This window comes from Antechinus flavipes, chromosome 1, assembly GCF_016432865.1.
Source record: "Antechinus flavipes isolate AdamAnt ecotype Samford, QLD, Australia chromosome 1, AdamAnt_v2, whole genome shotgun sequence".
NCBI lineage: Eukaryota > Metazoa > Chordata > Mammalia > Dasyuromorphia > Dasyuridae > Antechinus > Antechinus flavipes.
Window position 1 is genome coordinate 636,485,674 of NC_067398.1, and position 22,295 is coordinate 636,507,968.

A 22,295-nucleotide genomic window follows, 5' to 3' on the forward strand; every position below is an offset into this window, starting at 1 on the left:
GTTTAGAACTGAAAAGGACCATGGCTAAAAAACTGGAAGAAAACTTAAGAGTTTATCTAGACTAAATTCCTTATTTTATAGATGAGGAAAACTGAATCTTAGACCAATTTAGAGACTTGGTCAAGATCACACAGTTAGTTTCAAAAATGAAATTTTAAATCCAATTCCTCTGGAATCTAAATACAGTGATGTACTATATTTTATAAAGCCCCATTGCTCAAGGCTGATTAATTCAGCATAGAGGAAATGCAAGAAATATCATTGAGTATTCTCTAGACTTCTTTCATCCCCGTTACTGATTGCCTAAATTCAGTGATTTACTATATTTTATAAAGCCCCATTGCTCAGTGATTATTACTCTAGTTTAGGGAAAGCTGATTAAATCATCACAGAGGAAATGAAAAAAAAATATGACTAAACATTCTCTAGACTTCTTTCATCCTCTGTTAAAATGCAAGCAACTGATCAACCAGTGATCATATAAAAATACATCATCATCATAGTCAACATCATCATCTATCCTCCATTAATGTTTTGCCTTTTGGTGACTGAAGTTGATATGGTATTAACCACCCCATCAATGTAGTGCATTGAGACTGCTCTCAGTCTCAGTTTCCTAATGTTTCAAATTTATTATTTATTTAACTTTAAATTCATTTTTGAAAATTTTTGTTTGGTATTCTTTCCCTCTACTCAAACATTTTTTTTCATTGATTCACTTATATCCTTGACCTTTTTTTTTTTTTGGATGAATTTTTTACTTTTTCTAGCTCTGTAAAATAGTTCTCTGGTAATTTAATTGGTATTGTTCAGAGTTAGCAAATGAATTTAGTTAGGTTGTCATTTTTACTATATTGGCTTAGACTATCCATAACCAATTAATATTTCCTCGGATGTTTAGATTTCAATATGTGTGAAATATTTTAGGGTTTTTTTTGTTGTTTGTTTATTTTTGTGTTCATAGAGTTTCTGGATTTGTTTTGACATGTACTGTCTTCTCAAGTATTTTACATTATCTGCAAACATTTTCAATAGAATTTTTTTCTATCTCTTTTTGATGGGTTATCTGTGTATATATATATATATATATATATATATATATGCTGATCATTTGTGGGTATTTATTTTATATACTGCAACTTTGCTGAAGTTGATAATTATTTGAACTTTTTAAAAAGTTGATTATCTAGAATATTCTAAATATGCCATAGTTTCCTCATTTTAAAAAAATGGGGATAGCAATACTTTTAGACTATTTAAAAAATTTAATAATAGCTTTTTATTTTCAAAATACATGCAAAGACAGTTTTCAACATTCATCCTTATAAAGCCTTGTATTCCAAACTTTTTTCTTTCCTTTCTCCCCACTCCCCTCCCCTAGAAAGCAAGCAATCCAACATGGGTCAAATATGTGTGATTCTTGAAGACTAATTCTTAAGAGTTATTTGAGGAATCAAATTAATTGTTGCTAACTACTACAGCATATAAATGTCAGTTATTATTAGGATTATGATTTTCATTTTATGTTGCTCTAGTGAGAAAGCTAAGCCTGAGATAAAGTGACAAGTCACATGATATAAATGGTGGAACCAAAATGATATTCCAGGTCCCTTTACTCAAATTAATAACAAACAGCAAATGAATCTGAAGTGAGAGAATAAAAGGAGAAGAACTGATAAAATTTTCAAAGAGGAAAATTGAGGCTAGGGTGGGGAATGTTCTAAAAATTTTAGGTATACAATGTGAAATGACTTGCTGGGTAGGCAGGGGAAGAATCCCCTTCAGGAGGTCTTTAAACAAAAACTGCAGGAACTTATCTTTTATGTATGTTATACTAGGAATTTCTTTAGTTTATTAATAGGATTGGATGTTCATTGAGGTGTCTTCCCTAAAATCCTGTGATTCTAATTCTAAGATTTGGAGCAAATTCTGTATAATTAAATTCTTCTCTCTGGGTCTGTTTCCTGATTTGTAAAATAAGGAGGTTATACTAGATCAGGGCTTCTTAAATGTTTTTCATTTGCAACTTCTTTTTGCCTGAGAAATTTTTATGTGATTCTAATATATCAGTAACATTTACAAATAATAAATCATAATTTCATGACCCCTACATTCAGTTATATGACTATATATGAAATCACAACCCACATTTTAAAACGCTTTGTACTAGATAATGCTGTGGCTAAGAATCTATAAAATCTAGTCTCATACCAACTCATACATAACTTTCTCTTAGAATTCTAAGATATGGGCAATGTATAAGCACTAGGGATTTGGGGTGTTCCTTTCTCACAGCATCAGTAATTGAAAGAAATATTTGCATACTCTCACATTCAAACCATCTCATTTCTCCTTAAGCCAGACATATCATACAAAGCTGGTATGAACAGTGCTTTTAAAAAAAGGCCATCTCATTTGAAGGTATAAATAGACCTCACTCTCAGTCTTGTTGTGAAGGTCAAACAGGATTACTAAAGAACATTTAGCACTGAGTATGTAAGTGATGGATCAGAAACCAGGGAGTTTGAAGAGAACCTTAAGACAATGTATTATGAAGTGTAAATCCCTTGCTGTTGGCTGAATGAGAAAAGCAAGGCAAGCCTGAGCCCCAGACCTTGTAAAGAAATCAACAAGAGATCATATTTCTCATGGCAGATGCAGTGAGGGAACTAGAATGAATTTACTATGCCATTTTTATGAGCCTCAAAGACTATATTGAACCATCACCAGTCTTTATGAACTCAGGAGAATTCACTGTCCTAATAATTCAGTAAAAGTTGTACTGTCTGGCACTTTACTGCAACTTTTATTTCTACTACTAACAACTCAATTCAATTCCACAAACAGTTTTTTAAGTGTACTATAGGGCAGAGAGAACAAACCTTGAAATAAGGATGACCTGGATTCAATATGTGCCTGGATTATATACTGGCTATGTCACTTTGGAAAGAGAATGTAATGTCTCAGGGCTCCAAGGCCACTCTTTATGACTAGAATTTGTCAGCTGATGGCCATTGGTAGAAGGTATTTTCACACTGTGGAGCCTCCTACGTTAATGAAATCACCTGACATCATAGGACCTTCTACTTTCTATACATAAAGTATCCCTTCTGGTCCTTATTACTCTACTATTATCAGGATAAGATATACCAACTCCACTCACCTGTAAGTGTTCTCTCTAGAATTACCAATGAATTTTTAAAGGCTAAACCCAATGGTCTTTTCAACAACATCCTTATTCTCTTGACCTCTTGGTAGCATTTGCTACTTCTTTGGCTACCAAACCTTGATCACCCCTCCTCCACCACTTTTATTCTTCCCCTGAAATGATAGGCTCTGATGAGTAAGCTTTTTATTCAGTTAGTCAGTCAATAAGCATTTATTGATCACCTATCCAGACAGGCATTGTGCTAAGCATTGGGTACACAAAGAAAGAGGAAAGAGAATCCCTGTCTTCAAGGTCACAATCAAATAAGCAAACAAATATGTACAAATTATATCCAGAATAAATGAAGAATAATTAACAAGAGAAAAAGCATTTGAATTAGGAAATATTAGAAAAGATTTCTAGTAGAAACTGGGACATTAACTGAGACCTGAAGAAAATGTGGGAGGCTGAAATCTTGCCTAGAGCCAGGTCACTCTTCCCTAAAAGGTCCATTTCACATTCATATTCCCTAGGAACCAAAGAAAATAAGAGTTTGTCCTTTCACAAATTTTAAGGCTTGAAAACAGTTATCCCACTCGCCACCCATCCCCAGTCTTTTTTCCATCCCCCCCCCCATTCCCAGATGCTTATATGGTACCAGACAGAGAATTCTTCATTATTCTGCTGCCTTCCTCTTTCTTTTTATCAATTTTTTTTTACTGAATTATGGTGCACAAAACTGAGCACATTCCTACAGAATTGAGTTGTGTAGGACCAAATACAAAGGAACTACTTTTCTTTAAATGCAGCCAAAAGTTTCAGTTGGTTTTTGTTTATTTGTTTTATTTTGAAGGGAGAATCTGCCACATTATAGTGTGGATTCATACTGACCTTGCAGCTCACTAAAATCTTCTGTTTTCATATAAACTGTCTAACCATGAATTGCTTTATCTTTTCTTTGCAAATTTGATTTTGAATCCACAGGAAAGGATTATATCCATTTATTCCCATTTTCACTTTATTGGATTCAGTACAATAGTCTGGCCTGCCATCTTTTGGAATGCTAACATTTTCTCAACTACTCTTCTGAATTGTGTTATCTTTAGTTTGATGAGAATGTCAATCATACCTTTATGACAGTCATTTATAATAATGTTGAATAAAATGTGGCCTAGGCCAGGTCCCTAGGGAATTCCACTGGAGACCTTATACCAACTTGACAAAGTTGGCATTTTGTTGACAAAATAGTCATTATTTTTGAGTTCAGACAATCAACAAATTCTTAATTGATTTAATCTTATTAATGTTCAGTCCATTGCTCCATCTTTTACAGAGTTATATTACACACTTGATTTTAGCATTTTATTAAAATCTAGGTGACGTAGTGGATCTGTATTTGGTTTGAGATCAGGAAGTCTCTTCTTCATGAGTTCAAATCAGACACTTTACTAGCTGTATGACCCCTGAAAAAATTACTTAAGTTTATTTGCCCCCATTTCCTCACTGTTAAATGAGCTGGAAAAGAAATGGCAAACCACTCCAGTATTCTTGCCAAGAAAACCCTAAATGAGGTCACAGAGAGTTGGACAAGGCTGAAACAACTGAATACCAACAAAAAATCAAAATTATATATGTAGCATCATCTCCTTGACCAACTGGTTTATTAACTTTGAGGGTAGAGGAGAGATGAAATCTATTCTGGAATGACTAGTTCTTAATGAAGTTATTATGTGTTTTGTGGTTTTTTGGGTACCTAATATTTCCTTTTCTAGCCATTCATTACCTATCTCTTCAATCATCTATTCTAGATTTCCCCCAACAATTAAAGACCATATCAGTCAGTTCTCTCTGTACCTAAGGAGTTAATTATTCTGGACTTGGTGCTTCAAATTGATCAAGGGAGAGTTCTATATTCTTTTATTACTTTTTTTTTTACATATCTTGAAAATCTATTGTCTATTTTTGTTCTGTCATATATGCTACAAAGATTATTCCCTTTGAAAGAGAGGGAGAGAATAAGCATTTGTCAAGCACCTACTATGTTCCAGGGATTGTGAAATAAATATCTCATTTGATCTTTATAATACCTCGATAAAGTGTTCTTTTTTGTTATCCCTATTTTACAGTTGAATTATAAGTTAAATAACTTGTCCAGGAGCACACAGCTAAGAAATGTCTAAGGCTGAATTTGAACTCGTGTCTTTCTTACTCTACATCCAGACCTTTCTATCTACTTATACATCATGGCTTCCTTTTTTCTTGGCTAAGAAAACATAAACAAAATAATAATTGAGCAACTCGGCCTTATCTATTGTCAGTTATTGTTATTCTATCTAAGCAACAATTCTATTGATTTTTATTATTCTCACCTTTCCCCATTATAATTACTATTTTTTTTCTTTTAAATGCTTTCAATTTTTTTCTTACTTAGATTCTTAATAAACAGCCCCAGTCATTCTACACTTTAGCCCTTCTGATAGGCTTTTTAGAGGATCATGTCATGTTCTTACATTCATCCTCTGTTGCCTGTCTTTTTAAAAATCTAGCTTAGTTGATGAGTTCCCAGTACACACATACTGATCTTTTCTGATGCCCCTTCTAGCTCCAGATCTATGAGCTTATATCCAAAACAGAATTTTGATTTTTCCTTCTAAACCATTTCTTACTTTATTGTTGTTATTGTTGAGGCATTCAAGTTGTTTTCTACTCTTTTATGACTCTGTGAACCACAGCATGCCAGTGCTTTCCCCTGAGACTTTCTTGACAAAAATACTAGAGTGGTTTGCCACATCCTCCTCCAGGGTATTAAGGCAAACAGAGAGTCAGTCAGGATCACATAGCTGGAAACATCCAAGACCAGATTTGAACTCAGGTTTTCCTGAGCCACTTACTCTCTTTCAAATGTTCCATTCAAATTAGACTAAGGGCTGTTGACCAGTCTGGATAAACCATATCTCCTACCCGCTGTGATTAAACTATATTCCATACACTTTTTTTTTTACCTCTAAGAATCCTTTTCTTCTTTCAAGAATGTGCTCAGGTACCAACTTCCTACATAAGAAATCATCCCTCATGTATCCCTCATACATACTCTACTTTTCCTCTTCATTTAATTGTGTATTATATTAAAGTATGAACACTGAATAATCTTAAAGCCAGAGACTGTTAATGCTGACATCTTTGTATCTCCAATGAGTCAATAAGACTGTGCACACATATGTAAATATATGTATATGTGTGTGTGCATACAAACACATGCCTGTTGTATATATATTTTTCCCTGTACCAAAAACTGTAGTAATTTTTGTAAATAAATAAAAAAAATAATCAGTTCCCACTGTCAAGGAGTTATATTCTATTGAGAGACAGTATATACCAATATATGTTTATACATATAAATGCAAGGTAATTTATTTTGTTTTGTTTTGTTTTTGTGGAGGTAATGGAAAAGAGGAAGATTCAAGTAATTTGTAAGGATAGACTCAACAAGAATTTTCAATTAATTGGATGTGGAGAATAAGGGTGAATGAGGAGTCAAGACTAACATCAAAATTAAAACCTAGCAGTGGTGCTTTTAGAAACAGGAAACTCCCAAGTATCTTTCAGTGTTTTGCACATAATAATTGCTTTAAAAAATTGTTGGTGTTGTTTTTCAACTAGTTTCAAACCACTAAGAAGAAACTAGACAGAGAAATAACAGTGATGGACATGATGAAAAAATGGATAGAATCTCATGTCCTGAAAAACAGCCTTAAAAAGAATGGAAAGTTAAAGAATGAAATTCTGAAGCAACATTTTAAATGAGAAATATAATTGAGATTTTTCTAAGGAAAACAGTATCATATTTTTACCATGTTTAACATATATTGTTTTACTTGCCATCTAGGGGTGGGGGAAAAAGGGGAATTGGAACACAAGGTTTTGCAAGGGTTAATGTTGAAAAATTACCCATGCATATGTTTTGAAAATAAAAAGTTTTAATAATTTTTTAAAAAAATAAAAACAATTTAAAAATTTATTAAAGCTTTTTATTTACAAAACATATGCTTGGGTAAATTGTCAACATTTATCCTTACAAAACATCCTGTTCCAAATTTTCCCCTTCTTTCCCACACCCCCTCCTCTAGACGGCAATACATGTAAATATGTTAAATCCAATATATGTGTGTGTGTATATATATATATATATATATATTCATACAATTATCTTGCCACACAAGAAAAATTGGATTAAAAAGGAAAAAAAAAACTGAGAAAGAAAACAAAATGAAAGCAAACAACAACAGGAAAAAGTGACAATGCTATGTTGTGGTCTACACTCAGTTCCTACAGTCCTCTCTGCATGTAGATGGCTCTCTTCATTACTGATCAATTAGAACTAGTTTGAATCATCTCATTGTCCATCAGAATTGATCATGATATAGTCTTGTTGCCGTATATTATGATCTCTTTCCTTGTTCTGCTCATTTCACTTATTAGTAGTACATATAAGTCTTTCTATGCCTCTCAGAAATTATCCTGCTGATAGTTTCTTACAGAAAAATAATATTCCATAACATTCATACACCACAATTTATTCAGCTATTCCCCAACTTACGGGCATCCACTCAGTTTCTAGCTTCTGGCCACTACAAAAAGGGCTGCGCAAACATTTTTGCACATGGGTCCCTTTCCCTCCTTTAAAATCTCTTTGGGATATAAGCCTAGTAGAAACACTGCTGGGTCAAAGGGTATGCATAGTTTGATAACTTTTTGAGCATAGTTCCAAATTGCTCTCCAGAATGGTTGGATCTGTTCACTCACGGTTCCACCAACAATTTATCAGTATCCCAGTTTTCCCACATCCCCTTCAACATTTGTCATTATCTTTTCCTGTTATCTTATCCAATCTGAGAGATATGTAGTGGTGTCTTAGAATTGTCTTAATTTGCATTTTTTTGATCAATACTGATTTAGAGCACCTTTTCATATGACTAGAAATAGTTTCAATTTCTTCATCTGAAAATTATCTGCTCATATCCTTTGACCATTTATCAATTGGAGAATGGCTTGGATTCTTATAAATTTGAGTCAATTCTTTATATATTTTAAAAATGATGCCTTTATAAGAACCTTTGAATGTAAAAATGTTTTCCCAGTTTATTGCTTCCCTTCTAATCTTGTCTGCATTAGTTTTGTTTATACAAAAACTTTTTAACTTAATATAATCAAAATTATCTAAAATAAAAAACAAATTTTAAAAAGAGAAAACAATATGAATATACAGGGAACTCACTAAAATTACTTTTTAATTAAAAAAATCTTTAGCGTTTTATTTCCCCCCAATTACATGTAACAACAATTTCCAATCTTGTTTTTAACGCATTCCAATTTTTCTCTCTTCCTTCCTCCTCCCTTCCCATTGAGAAGGCAAGCAATTCAATATAGGTTATACACATGCAGTTATGCAAAAAATGTCAATATTAATCATGTTGTGAAAGTAAACAGTTTTCTTCAACTTTTCTTAAATCTCAAGAAAAATAAAGTTTAAAAACTATGTTTAAATCTGTATTCAGACATTATCAGTTCTATGTCTAGGCATGAATAGTATTTTTTATAACTCCTTCAGAATTGTTTTGGATCAATGTATTCCTGAGAATAGCTAAGTTGTTCATAGCTGATCATTGAACAATATTGCTTTTACTTTGTACACAGTACAAAGTACACATTTAATTCTGCATATAGGTTTTTCCATGTTTTTTTCTGAGAGTATCCTGCTCATCATTTCTTATATAACACAACAGTATTCCATCACAATTACATAATACTATGTGTTCAGCCATTTCCCAATTGATGGACATCCTCCCGATTTTGAATTGCCCTTTTCAGAAAAGAACTGCAATAAATATTTCCATACACATAAGTGTTTTTCCCTTTTGTTCTTTAGCTCTTTTTGTATATAATAGTAATATAGCTAAGTTAAAGAGTATGCACAGTTTTGTAACTTTTTGGGTATAGTTACAAATTGCCCTAAAGAATAGTTGAATCAGTTCACCACAACACCAACAGTGCATTAATAGCTTATTTTTTCCCTACATTCTCTCCAAGAGCTGTCATTCTTCTTTGATAAATATATTTCCTTCCATCCTATTCTCTGTTCTTGTTTATTCTATTCTCTCATCTTGTCCCTCCTCAAAAGTGTTTTGCTTCTGACTACCATCTCCTTAAATCTGCTTTTCCTTTGATGTCCTACCCCCTCTCTATTCCCCTACCCCTCCAACTTTCCTGTAGGGTAAGTTTACATCCACTTATTCCCTCTTTGAGCTAATTCTGATGAGTATAAGATTTACTTACTCACTCTGGTCCACCCTTCCATCTTCTCCACTTTTTCTTCCTCTTTTATATGAGACAATTTATCCCATTTTATACATCTATTTCCCTTTCTCCCAATGCAATCCTCATTTTTACTCTTTTTACTTTTTTATTATCCCTTTATATTCAACTCACACCTATGGCCTTTCTCTGTCTGTATCCTTATGTCTCTCTGTCTCTCTGTTCCTATCTTTCTTTCTGTCCCTCTCTGTCTCTCTCTCTTGATATAAAGCTATGCTAAAGACAAAGTTTTTTTTTTATAAGTATCATCTTCCCATGTAGAAATGTAAACAGTTTTACTTTATTAAGTTCCTGTTTATGCCTTTCTCCCTTCTTTTCCCCTTACCCCCCCCCAGTATTAAACTTGTGAGCACCACTTGCTTCTCGCAGCCCTTCCTTTTTAGTATTCCTTCCCCTGCCTTAGAGTTCCTTCCCCATCTTACTCCTTTTCCTCACAGTTTCCATATTCCCTTCCACTTAACTTATTCCTTCCCTTTTCACTTTTATTAAGTTCCTTATTATTTTTCTTTCCTGTATATCTTTTTTATGTTTTTCTTGAGTCTTGTATTTGAAAGTAAATTTTAATATTCAGCTCTGGTCTTTTCATTAAGATTGTTTGAAAGTCTTTTATTGCAACAAATATTTTCCCCCTGAAGGATTATACTTAGTTTTGCTGATTCTTAGTTGTAATCCTAACTCCTTTGCCTTCCAGAATATTATATATCAAGCCTTTCAGATTCTTTAATGTAGAAGCTGTTAAAGCTTGTATAATACTGACTGTGATTGCACAATACTTCAACTATTTCTTTCTGGCTATTTACAATATTCTCTCCTTGAACTGGGAGCGCCAGAAATTTAGTTATAATATTCCTGGGAGTTTTTATTTTGGGATGTTTTTCAGGAGGTGATAGGTGGATTTTTCCATTTCTATTTCATCCTTCAGTTCTAGAATATCAGGACACTTTTTCTTGATAATTTCTTGAAAGATGAGATTTAGACTCTTTTTTTAATATAGCTTTCAAGTAGTCCAATAATTTTTAAATAATTTCTCCTATAACTATTTTCCAGTCAATTGCTTTTCCAATGAAATAGTTCATGTTACTTTCTATTTTTTTCATTCTTTTGACTTTGTTTTATTTTGTCTTGAATTCTCATAAAATCATTGGCTTTTATTTAATTTGAATTTTTAAGAAATTATTTTCTTCAAAAAGCTTTTGATTTGGTCAATTCTATTATTTAAGGAGATTTTTTTCTTCAGTGAAGTTTTGTGCCTCTCATTACATTTGACTAATTCTGCTTTTTATAGTAGTATTCTCCTCTTTGGCTTTTTTGTGCCTCATTTATCATTTGGCCCAATTTGGTTTTTCATGTGTTATTTTCTTCAGTATTGTGTCTCTGTATCTCTTTTATCCATCCATTGGCTTATTTTTCAAGATTTTCTTAAATTACTCTCATTTCTCTCCACAATTTTTCTTTTACTTCTTTTACTTGATTTTCTAAGTCCTTTTTGAGAGATTTTCTATGGTGTGAGACCAATAAATATTTTGATTTTGTTAGCTTCTTCTGAGTGTATTTGTTATCTTCTTCTGAGTGTATCACCATAATGAATTTCTATGATCCAAATTTTTTTTCCTGTAATTTGCTCATTTTTTCTAGTCCATTACTTGATTTTTAACTTTTGACTGTCTTAAAGTAAGACTCTGCTTCTAGGGTGGAGTGTGCAATGTCCTAATCTATAGGGTGTTTGTGCAACTGTTTTCAGAAATACTGCTAGGGATCTATAAGTTTTCAATTTTTCCAAGGTGATATGATCCAAGAAGCATGTATTCTCTTCTTCAGGCCTGTGCTCTGGTTCTCGAGGCCTGGTTTGCTAGAGCTGAGGTATGCTGACAGAGTTGCATCTTGACTCTCATCCATATGTGTCAGATCTTTCCTGCTGACCTCTTAAGTTGTCTTTGGCTAGAAAATTATTTTACTCTGGACTTTTGTGAATTCTGCCACATAAGGAACTTTTTAATGGTATTATTTAAAGATGTTAAAAGATGTTTGGCTCCTTCTCCCTGACTAAAATTTTAAGAGACAAGCAGAGAAGATAAAAGCAAGGGAAAGTAACTAAAAATGATTTTAAGTTGTAAAAAAATTATAAGAATAGACTTAAAAAATCTAAAATAGAGAATTACTTGAGCTTTTGATGAATATTAAAGACCAAGAAAGATTTTTTAAATTAGTTATCTTGAAATAGATCAAAGAGAGATATTTAAGATCATTACTTTCCAGTCATTTCCCAACGGTAATACTTGTACTCTAGCCATTCCTTCTCTCCACAAAATAGAGTCAACTTTTCTCTTCTCTCTGAAACTATTTTTAATTCAGGTAGATGAATTTTCTTCTTTTCTTGCCTAGATGAATCCCCTGCCTCACTCACTGGTAATCTATAAATACTGCATCTGAGAAAATACCAGCCTGTTCCCTTTTCTAGATTGTGTTACCCCATATTACAATGGAAGGACTTTGAGGACAGGGACTGTCTTGCTTGCCTTTATTTCTATATCCACAATACAGTATCTGGCACACAGTAAACACTTAAGGAATGCTATACTCTATCTAAAACCAACAGCAAACTTTATCTGTAATAGAGAGGAGCTGGACACATTCCCAATGAGATCAGAAGTGAAACAAGGATACTCATTATCACCACGATTATTCAAGACTGTACTAGAAATGTTGGTTTCAGCAATAAGAAAAGAAAAAAGAAAATAAAGGAATTTAAAAAGGTGACAAGGAAGTAAAACTATCACTCTTTGCAGATGATATGATAGAATCCTAGAAAATCATTCAAAAACTTACTGGAAACAATTCACAGCTTTAGCAAAGTTGCAGGATATAAAATAAACCTACACAAATCATCAGCATTTCCATATATTACTGATAAACCCCATCAGCAGAGATAGATTTCATTTATTACTGTAAACACAATAAAATATTTGGGGGGCTACCCGTCAAGACAAACCCAAGAACTATAATTAACATGATTACAAAACAGTTCTCACACAAATTAAGTCAGATCTATACAATTGTAAAAATATCAATTACTTATGGGTAGTAAGACCTAATATAATAAAAATGGCAAGTCTGCCTAAATTAGTCAACTTGTTCAGTGCCATACCAATATCAAACTGCCCAAACATTATTTTATAGAAGTAGAAAAAATAATAACAAAATTCATCTGGAAGAGCAAAAAGTCAAGAATGTCAAAGGAATTAATGAAAAAATACAAAAGATGGTAGCTTAGCAGTATCAAACCTAAAACTAAATTATAAAGCAGCAGTCATCAAAACCATTGATACTGGCTAAGAAATAGAGTGGAGGATCAGTAGAACAGGTTAGATACACATGACACAATAATCAAGGCCTATAGCAATCTAGTATTTGATAAACCCTCAAAATCTAGCTTCTGGAATAAGAGATAACTATTTGGCAAAAATTGCTAGAAAAACTGGAAAATAAAATGTCAGAAACTCAGATAAACCCCATACCAAAGTAAGGTCAAAATGGATACATGATTTGGTCATAAAGGATGACGCCATAAACAAATTAGGAAAACAAGGGATAATTTATCTATCAGATCTTTGGAGAAGGGAGGAATTTATGAGCAAAGACAAACTCGAGAGCATTATGAAAACAAAACAGACAATATTGATTACTTTAAATTAAACTCTTTTTATGCAAATAAAAGCAATAGAAAAAAAGATTTAAAAGGAAATACAAATCTGGGGGAAAATATCTACAGCCAGTGTTTTTGATTTAAAAAAACTCATTTCTAGAATATATAAAAAATTGTGTCAAATTTACAAGAATACAAGTCATTCCCCGATTGATAAATGGTTAAATGATATGAACAGACAATTTTCAGATGAAGAAATTAAAGCCATCTATACTTATATGAAAAATGCTCTAAATTACTGTTGATTAGAAAAATTCAAATTCAAACAACTCTGAGGTACCACTTTATACCTCTCAGATTCCCTAAGATGACAGGAAAGACAATGGTAAGTGTTGGAAGGGATATGAGAAAACTGGAACACTAAGGACTTGCTGGTGGAGTTGTGAACTGATTCAGCCATTCTGGAGAGCAATTTGGAACTATGCCCAAAGGGCTATCAAAATGTACATACCCTTTGACCCAGCAGTGCCATTACTGAGTCTGTATTCAAGGAAATCATAAAGGAGGGGAAAAGACCCACATGTGCAAAAATGTTTATAGCAGCTCTTTTTGTAGCAAAGAATTGGAAAAGGAGTAGATGACCATCAATTGGGGAAGAGCTGGACAAATTTTCGTATATAAAGATGATGGAAATTATTGTTCTATAAAAAAAAAAGAAAACAAGTTGATTTTAGAAAGGCCAGGAATATGTTTTACACAATAACAGTAACAATGTGCAATGATCCACTATGAAACCCTTGGTTCTTCTCAGTGGTTCAGTATCCAAAGCAATACCAACTTTGTATAGAAAATTCCATCTGCATCCAGAAAAAGAACTAAGCAACAATGCTATATTTACTTCTTTTCTTTTTTTTTTCCATTTCTCCCATGGTTTTTCCCTTTTACTTCGATTTTTCTCTCCCAACATAATTCATAAAGCAATGTATAATAAAATAAATAAGTTTACAAGAAATGAAAGAATGCTTTACATAACTTATCTATTTAGCTCAACTTCATCATTTTATCCATGAACAACAAGAGGACCTGAGAGGACATTTCAAAAGTCACAAAGGTTGGTAAGGGTAAATACTAGATACTGGTTTCCTAAGTTCTAATGCAATGTTCTATACCATTGGTACTTAATAATTGATATGTGTTAAATATTAAATTAAATATTAAGTATTAAATATTTAACACCTATTATTTGTCAAGTATTACACTAAGAACTTTATAAATAATCTCATTTTTCCTAACAAAAACTCCAAGAGTTAGGTCCTATTATTATCCTAAATGACTTTTGAAAAGTCACACAGCTAATAAGTATTCACTCCAGCTTTGAACTCAGATCTTCCTAACTCTAAGAGCAGCTCTTTATCTACTTTACCACCACCTCTAAGAGAAAAAAAAAAGTACAGATCAATTAGTTAAAAAAGACTCCTAGCTACCTAGATAACAGGGAAAAACATAATATGTTTAAGATGCCACCCCTACCTCCAATAACTATCATAATTATCCTCTTCCAACTTAAATGATAGAACTGGTGTTACATGAAAGGATTATAGGATCAAAAGTGTTAGGAATAGATGAAATCTCAGAGGCAATTAATCTAAACCTATCATTTTATAAATGTTAAAGTGGAAAGGGTTGACCCATAGTTTCACAACTAGTATATATTAAAGCCAGGATTAGACATCAGATATCTAGTCTCTTTAGTCCAATGTTCTTCACACTGTCCCCATATAATGGTTGACATCCTGGCTTCTATTATCTCTTTAATTGCTTTTTAATGTTCAGTTCAAAAATGAGAACAGTTTGGTTGGTTGAAAAAATGCAAGGTCCCCGTGTGATTATCTTGGTTCTCCAACCATGAAGGAAATCTTTATTCTTCATGTCTCAATTTCATTTATCATCTTTGACTTCTCTCAGCTCTTTGAAAGCTAGCACACCTTGCACTGAAAATGCATTATCTGGGAATCTTCTTCTTGGCAAAGAGACATTTTATTTCCTTATAACTATTGGGATCCAATTGGAGTGTGTGTTTATTTTTCTTCTCAGTGGAGAGTGAGGTAAATAACAATTGAATGAAAAGCATTATGTTTCTGCTGCTTTCACTCCTCCTGTCTATTTTCTCCTCAAAAAAGAAGTTAAAATTCAGAAACAGAGGAACAAAACATTTAAAAGTCTCTACAAAAGAAGGGCTATGAGTCATAACCTATTAAGAACATAACAGAAAAAAGTGTCATTATTATAATAACTGCTTAGAGTTCACCTTCAAAAAATGCTGTAATGAGAGTGTACTGTGTTTAATTGAGAGACAATGCTGGTTCTGAGTGAAAAGTCAGAATATGAATCCTTAACTAAGTGTGTGACCTTGTGGAAACATTTGTTTCCCAAGACCTCAATTTCATCATCTGAAAAATGTGGAGAATTATATTCTCACTATGTACCTCAGAAGGCTTTTATTGTAATGAAATGAGACCAAGGATAAAATACTTTTCCATATAAAGTACTCTGACAATTCCAGGTATTGTTAATATAATAGCAGCATTAGTAATCATATTAATTTTACTCAATATTTTAGTAGGAGGAAGTTTGCCATACTTTAGAGACTGATGTGCATTCAGAAAAACATTATTCTAAATCTTACCTTTGAAATTTATTAGCTTCATGACAATCAAAATCATTAAATTTCTCTCTGCCTCAGTTTCCTCATCTATTGAATGGTCATAATGAAACTTGTACTACCTAACTGACCTAACTCATAGGGATTTTATGAGTTTACAAACTTTACAAATCATTATTATTCCCATGAAAGCAAAAATTTGAAAATTCCAGAAATGGCTTCCTTATATTTGTGATATATATTTACCAAAAGGAATTGGGTGGCACAAAGTCTAAGAGAAAAGATAAAATACATTTTAATGCAATAGAGAGAGAGCATCAACATCATCAAAAAGTGACAAAAACTTGCCTGAACTGGACTGCACTCCCATACTTATCACTACCACCTGCATACCCAAATAAATTCTTGCACTTGCCAACTTGAAGTCTTCAAGGATACTCTATTGTCTGCTAAAGGCCTCAGATTTGGATTCAAGATTCTCCAAAATCAATCTCTGATTAATTTTTCAAGCTTTATTTCTCACATTTACTCAGTTTTGCCTAAGATCACACAATTTGTAAGTAACAGAAGGAGGATCTGAACTCAGGTCGTCTTGAGTCCAAGTCTAATTCAGCATTCTAGCTACTATGACATAATATAGATAATAGCTATATTGTACATGTCTTATTTTCTCCTATTAGAATACAAACTCTATGAGGTCAGGTAATACATCAATCCAATACCAGCAAATCAATTTAGTACCTACTCTGTGCTGGGTACTAGAAATACAAAGATAAAAGGAAAAACATTCCCTGGAAATAAAAAAGTTAATTCTAATGGAATAGAATGTAAATAAAAATGTATTATTATCTTATGAGGAAGAAAAGATTAAACATAGGGGAAACTAGGAAAAGTCTCATGTATTACATAGCATCTATTATATAAAAATATATATAATATATATCATTACATATATTATATTTATATTTTTGAGAGAGAAAGAGAAAAAGAGAGAGAGAGAGAGAGAGAGAGAGAGAAAAATCTGAGTGAGTTAAGGAAGGAAAACTTTCCATACATGGAGGATAAAATATGCAAAGATTATAAAAGTGGGAGATAGAATGCCAGTTTTTTGCTAAAGCAAGATAACATTGACAACTGTGTGGAAGATGGATTGGAGTAGAGAGAGTAAAAGCAGGAAAATTAATTAGGAGGGTATTGCTGTAGTACAGGGGAGAGGTGATAAAAGTCTGAACATGGCAACTGATATCCATAGCATGGAGGTAAAACAGAGAAAAATTTTGAATGATTTTGTAGTAAGCAGAAGAGAACCAGGAAATCAAATGGATGACCTGAAAAAAAAGCAGAGGTCAAAGGCAAGATATACAGCATGCAATAACTAGAGTTTATTAAAGAAAGACCAAGACATAGAGACATAGAGAAATCTCTATGTCATGTAAGGAAATAAAATTTATTTAAATATTTTATTGCCAAGGGATCCAAGAGGCAAGGACAGATCTATGACCTGTAGATTTCTTGCTTCTTCCTTCTTATGCAGAATGTAATATAAGACCAGGAAAACTATTCAGTCTCCTATATATTTGAAACTTGTTTTCCTTTTTCCATTTAAAAAATATTTTATAGCACATTATATTTATGAAATAAAATGTCAGATTAAATGGAACAATGAGAATCAGTTTTATGAAATATTTTCTCATATTTCCATTATCCCTGACATATTTGATCTATATTGGTCACATTCTGACTTCTTTTTCCCCCTTCCCCTTTCTAAGATGTGACAATTGTAGCCTCTTTTCTCTTTTTTTTAATTAAAGCTTTTTATTTTCAGAACATATGCATGGACAATTTTTCAACATTGACCCTTACAAAAAAAAATTTACCCTTCTTCTCCCTCTCCCCTAGATGGCAAATAATCCAATATATAATAAACATGTTAAATACTATACAATAATCTTGTACAGCCTCTTCTCTATCTTTTCCTTACTATCACCAATCCTCAGAAGGAAACCTGTTTCCTTCCACAAATGAGTCAACCCTGGAGAATATAGGAGAAAGAACAGGACCATTCAACATATCAGAGAAGCAAAAGCCAGGCTGAATCAAGTCACTGGGCCATGGGTCAAACCATCTGGAAAGCAAACTAAGTCCAGATTCTTTTTCTACCAGGTATAGCAGTGACCTAAATCACATTGCAGTCAAGAAATGTTCTAGAAGAGATCTAAATGTCAAATAATTTGACATTGAGGAAGGGTTATGTAGAACACAGTAGCAAAGATAGGGATGACAGAGTGTTGCCAAAAAGGAACCATCTGCTTCATTCCATTTGATGGTATCTATCACCACTGTACTGAATTAAAATAGTGCAAGGCATTCCTCTCTTACTCTGATTATTAGCCACAGATTCACTGTGTTCTAGGAAATATGAGGGACCCACCGTCTATTCCTATCCCCCAGATTGTTGACACATCAAACTGATCTAAGAAGCTTCCTCTAGGAACTTCCAGCATTTGGTAATAATCCCTGCCCTTGTTCATGTTCACTATATGTTTTATGACAAGTCAATACAATTCACAACATTTTCCTGGCCTGGACCATGAGAAAGAGGTAACATGGTATCATCAAGAAGATCTTGATTTAGATCCTACCCCTAATAACATATAGACCATGCTGTGCAAGGCAAGTCACTTAACCTTTGGGACCAAGTAGAAATTATTTAAATGAGAGTAAAAGTAACTTGATATTGGTAGAGGGATTTCCTCACTGCAGCTCACTATTAGTTAATGAAATCTCAGATTCAATTAAAAGGTAAAGAAAAAAAAAAAAACACGGACAAGCCTCTCTTATTGTGTGTATGACCATAAGAAAGACAAGTAAAATACTTTCAAGAGCATTACACATGATTTGTAGAAAAAGGGGACATAGCATTAAAATACCCCTAATTCTAGAAATAAAGATTGCCTTAATTATTTCTGGAATAATTAGTCCACATTATACTCTACTTGATATCAGATAGTGCTTCCACAGTAATATTCAGTAACACAGCATTTATGAAGTGCCTACTATGTACCAGGCTTATATATGACATTCTATTTGATATCTAATAGGGCTTCCACAGTAATATTCATTTACACAGCATTTATGAAGTGCCTACTATGTACCAGGCTTATATATGACATTCTATTTGATATTAGATAGTGCTTCCACAGAAATATTCAGTTACACAGCATTTATGAAGTGCCTACTATGTACCAGACTTATATATGACATTCTATTTGATATCTAATAGGGCTTCCACAGTAATATTCAGTTATACAGCATTTATGAAGTGCCTATTACGTACCAGGCTTATATATCATATTCTATTTGATATCTAATAGGCTTCCATAGTAATATTCAGTTACATAGAATTTGTGAAGTACTTACTATGTACTACCAGGCTTAGTGCTAAGATCTGATTTACAAAGACAAAAACAAAAACAAAAACAAAAACAAATTAAAAAACAAAACAAAACAAAACAAGAAAAGTTCCAGTTCTTCAGGACTGGCATTCTACTGGGGGGATTCAAAATGTACATAAATAAGTACATAGGAAATACAAGAAAATACAAAGAAATGATTCTGAGACAGGCAGTTGATGGTCAATCTTTTATAGGCCTGAGGTTTGGGAGTGGAGAAATGACATTAAGTTAAGGCTAGAAGAGAGCTTGGAGTTCCAGGAGGTAGAGGTGAGGGGAAAAAATCTTTCCAAGCATGTAGGACAACTTAAACAAAGGTAGTAATGAAACGCTGGATACAATTCAAATAGACCAATTTGGTTGGAACACAGAATTTCTGATAAGTAAAGTAAAATCACACTAGAAAACCAGGTCAGAGCCAGTTGATGAGTGGTTTAAGATGACAGGCTAAGGATTCTGCATTTTATCCTAGAGGCCATCAGGAAACATTTAAGTTTCTACAATAATACAATCACAGTGGTAAACCTGCATATTAGAAATGGCAGTTCTGGCAGATATTTGAAAAACTACTATGTTGAAGAAGAATTGGATTTTTCTGCTTGGTCCCAAACAGCAAAACTAGGAACAATAGGAAAAAATGTCAAGACAGATTTAAAGTCTATGCAAGGCAATTATGTGGCATAATGGCATATATATAAACAAATACACATATACACACATAAAGGTGTATACATGTGTGCATAATTCTTCAGTCATTCAATCCTATTTAACTCTTCATGACCCATGGGGTTTTCTTGATAAGGATCCTGGAGTGGTTTGCCTTTTCCTTCTCCAGTGGATTAAGGCAAACAGGTAAATAACTTTCTCAGAGTCACAATAACACAACTAATATGCATCTAAGACTGGTTTTGAACTCAGGTCTTCCTGGCTCCAGACACAGCACCGTATCTCTTTACTGAGCCACCTAGCTATCTCATAATATATACATGCATGTATATACACATATTACAGACATATTCTTATAATATGTACATACGTATGTATACATACATATAAGTACAAATATTATATGTGTGTGTTTATATTTTACATGTCTCTATGTATGTATATACATATATAAACACACTTTAAAGAAGATTCAGAGATAATACTGATCTAAACAACAGAAGAGGTTTCTGTTCAATTAAAAAATGTGTGGCAATTGTGGAAGGACAGGGGTTAGTACCAAGAAAAAAAAAAGATTAGGAAAATGAGCTTATCTGGGATATGCTCTAGTGATGGATTTTAGAGTTTAGTGGTGAGGAACTGTTACTTGATACATCCTGTGTTGGAAGCCACCATAAAGGATGCCAGGACAGAGTAAGGATTGGGGATCAGCATAATGCACATACATACACATAATATATTTGTATTTATATGTATATATATATATATATACATATATATACATGTGTGTATGTGTATTATATTTATATATATATATGTATGTATGTATTGAAAAGATCTATTATCATACTTATCTATGTAGCTCCAACTGCAACAGAGATTACAAATCCTAAAACATGAACAGGGTTCAGCATTGGGGAATGATTCTAATAAGTCAATTTTTCTTTCTTGGAAATTCTCCTAAATAAAGGTTAGCTATAAGGGATATTTACTTATACCTACATTCTCTCAAATGTGAGTATAACAGGGTCCAGAAATAGGACACAGGCATTTAATTTGGTTACAGGATATGGAAGAGTCTTTATTTTAAAGAAAATATATCATACACTAAAGAATTACAGGAAACCATGAACAAATTGTTGAACTATAAGCATTCAAGCAATCTATTAATATTCTCTGACAAGGGAACTAAACTTGACATTCTTATCTGGTAAACCCTCTGTCAATGCTAGTGAGTAACTTTCATAAAGAATATAATATAGACTTCTTCAAACTCATAGTTTTACCCCACCCATGGTTTAGACAGCCCCTGAAAGTCTACTGTGGTGATCCCTGAACAAGCAATTCCCTTTCTATCACAATTATACTTTGTATCCCAGTAATTTTTCTTTCCAAATAAAACTCTAAGCAGAAACTATGTGAAATCCCTTCCTTTTTCTTAAAGGAACACACTGGATTAGAAAATCTCTCATTAGAAGGTTGAAACGTTTTGTCTTGAAATTTCAAATCCTGCAACTCTTAGATTTGGAGTTATATCCATAAGGAAACCCTCAAAGATTTTGTTGCCCATTTTCATTCTCTAATGGGGAGGCTAGATTCTAGGATCGTACTTTCTGGTGAATTAGAAATGGAGTCTTCATTTATAAAGGAATTTGGGATTCAGGAATAGTGTTCTTGAGCACATACTCCTCTCAAACTGTGTACAAACATAGGTCTAAGACTGCTATATATTTTTGCTATAAGTCACTATCTACTTGGGATGATCAAATATTGAAGAAGGCACAAGGGGAAAAAATTCCTAGAGAGTTAGAACACTAGATTGCTATCATTTTTCTTATATAAGTTACAGATAGTAGTAACTTACCCTCAGTTCCTTCCTATCAATAAGTCATCTGTTGGTCTGTTCACATTCTTGGTCATAAATGCTTTTCATTTGCCTTCAAAGGATTGCTCATTTTGGGTAACCTCATCACTCAATTGAACTATTTCCTCAAATTGACCGGGAGCTTCTTTAATTCACTCTTCATCTCATATTATTAATACCATGTTGAAGATCGAAAAATGGTATCAGAGAAGCAAAGAAATATCTGGGCCAGGTCTAAATGCCTCAGTCATATCCTGAAAGTCTAAGTATTTCCACTATACCAGAACTATCTAAATTCCTAAAAGCCTCACTATGACATAATCTCCTGAGATCATGACAGAAAAGCATGTCACAGGCAAGATTATTTTATACTTTCTGTTGACACAAAATAACATAGGAACATAGGATTTCAATCCAGATGGACTTTGAGCATCCCAAGTTGCAAGGTATGGTTATTATTATTGTTTATCCCTCATTCTCAAAGACAA

At 33.0% G+C, this 22,295-nt stretch overlaps 1 protein-coding gene across 5 annotated transcripts in view; it reads right to left on the bottom strand.

Annotated features, from left to right (window-relative positions):
* Positions 1–22,295, bottom strand: part of FAM135B (family with sequence similarity 135 member B) — a 500,817-nt gene that overhangs the window by 348,514 nt on the left and 130,008 nt on the right. The window contains exon 1 of one of the 5 annotated variants that reach the window (XM_051971133.1): positions 21,808–22,053. The exons of the other annotated variants lie outside the window; for them this stretch is intronic. The gene's annotated coding sequence lies outside the window, so the exon portion shown is untranslated. Of the gene's footprint in view, positions 1–21,807; positions 22,054–22,295 lie in introns of those variants that run through there. 5 annotated transcript variants of the gene reach the window in all.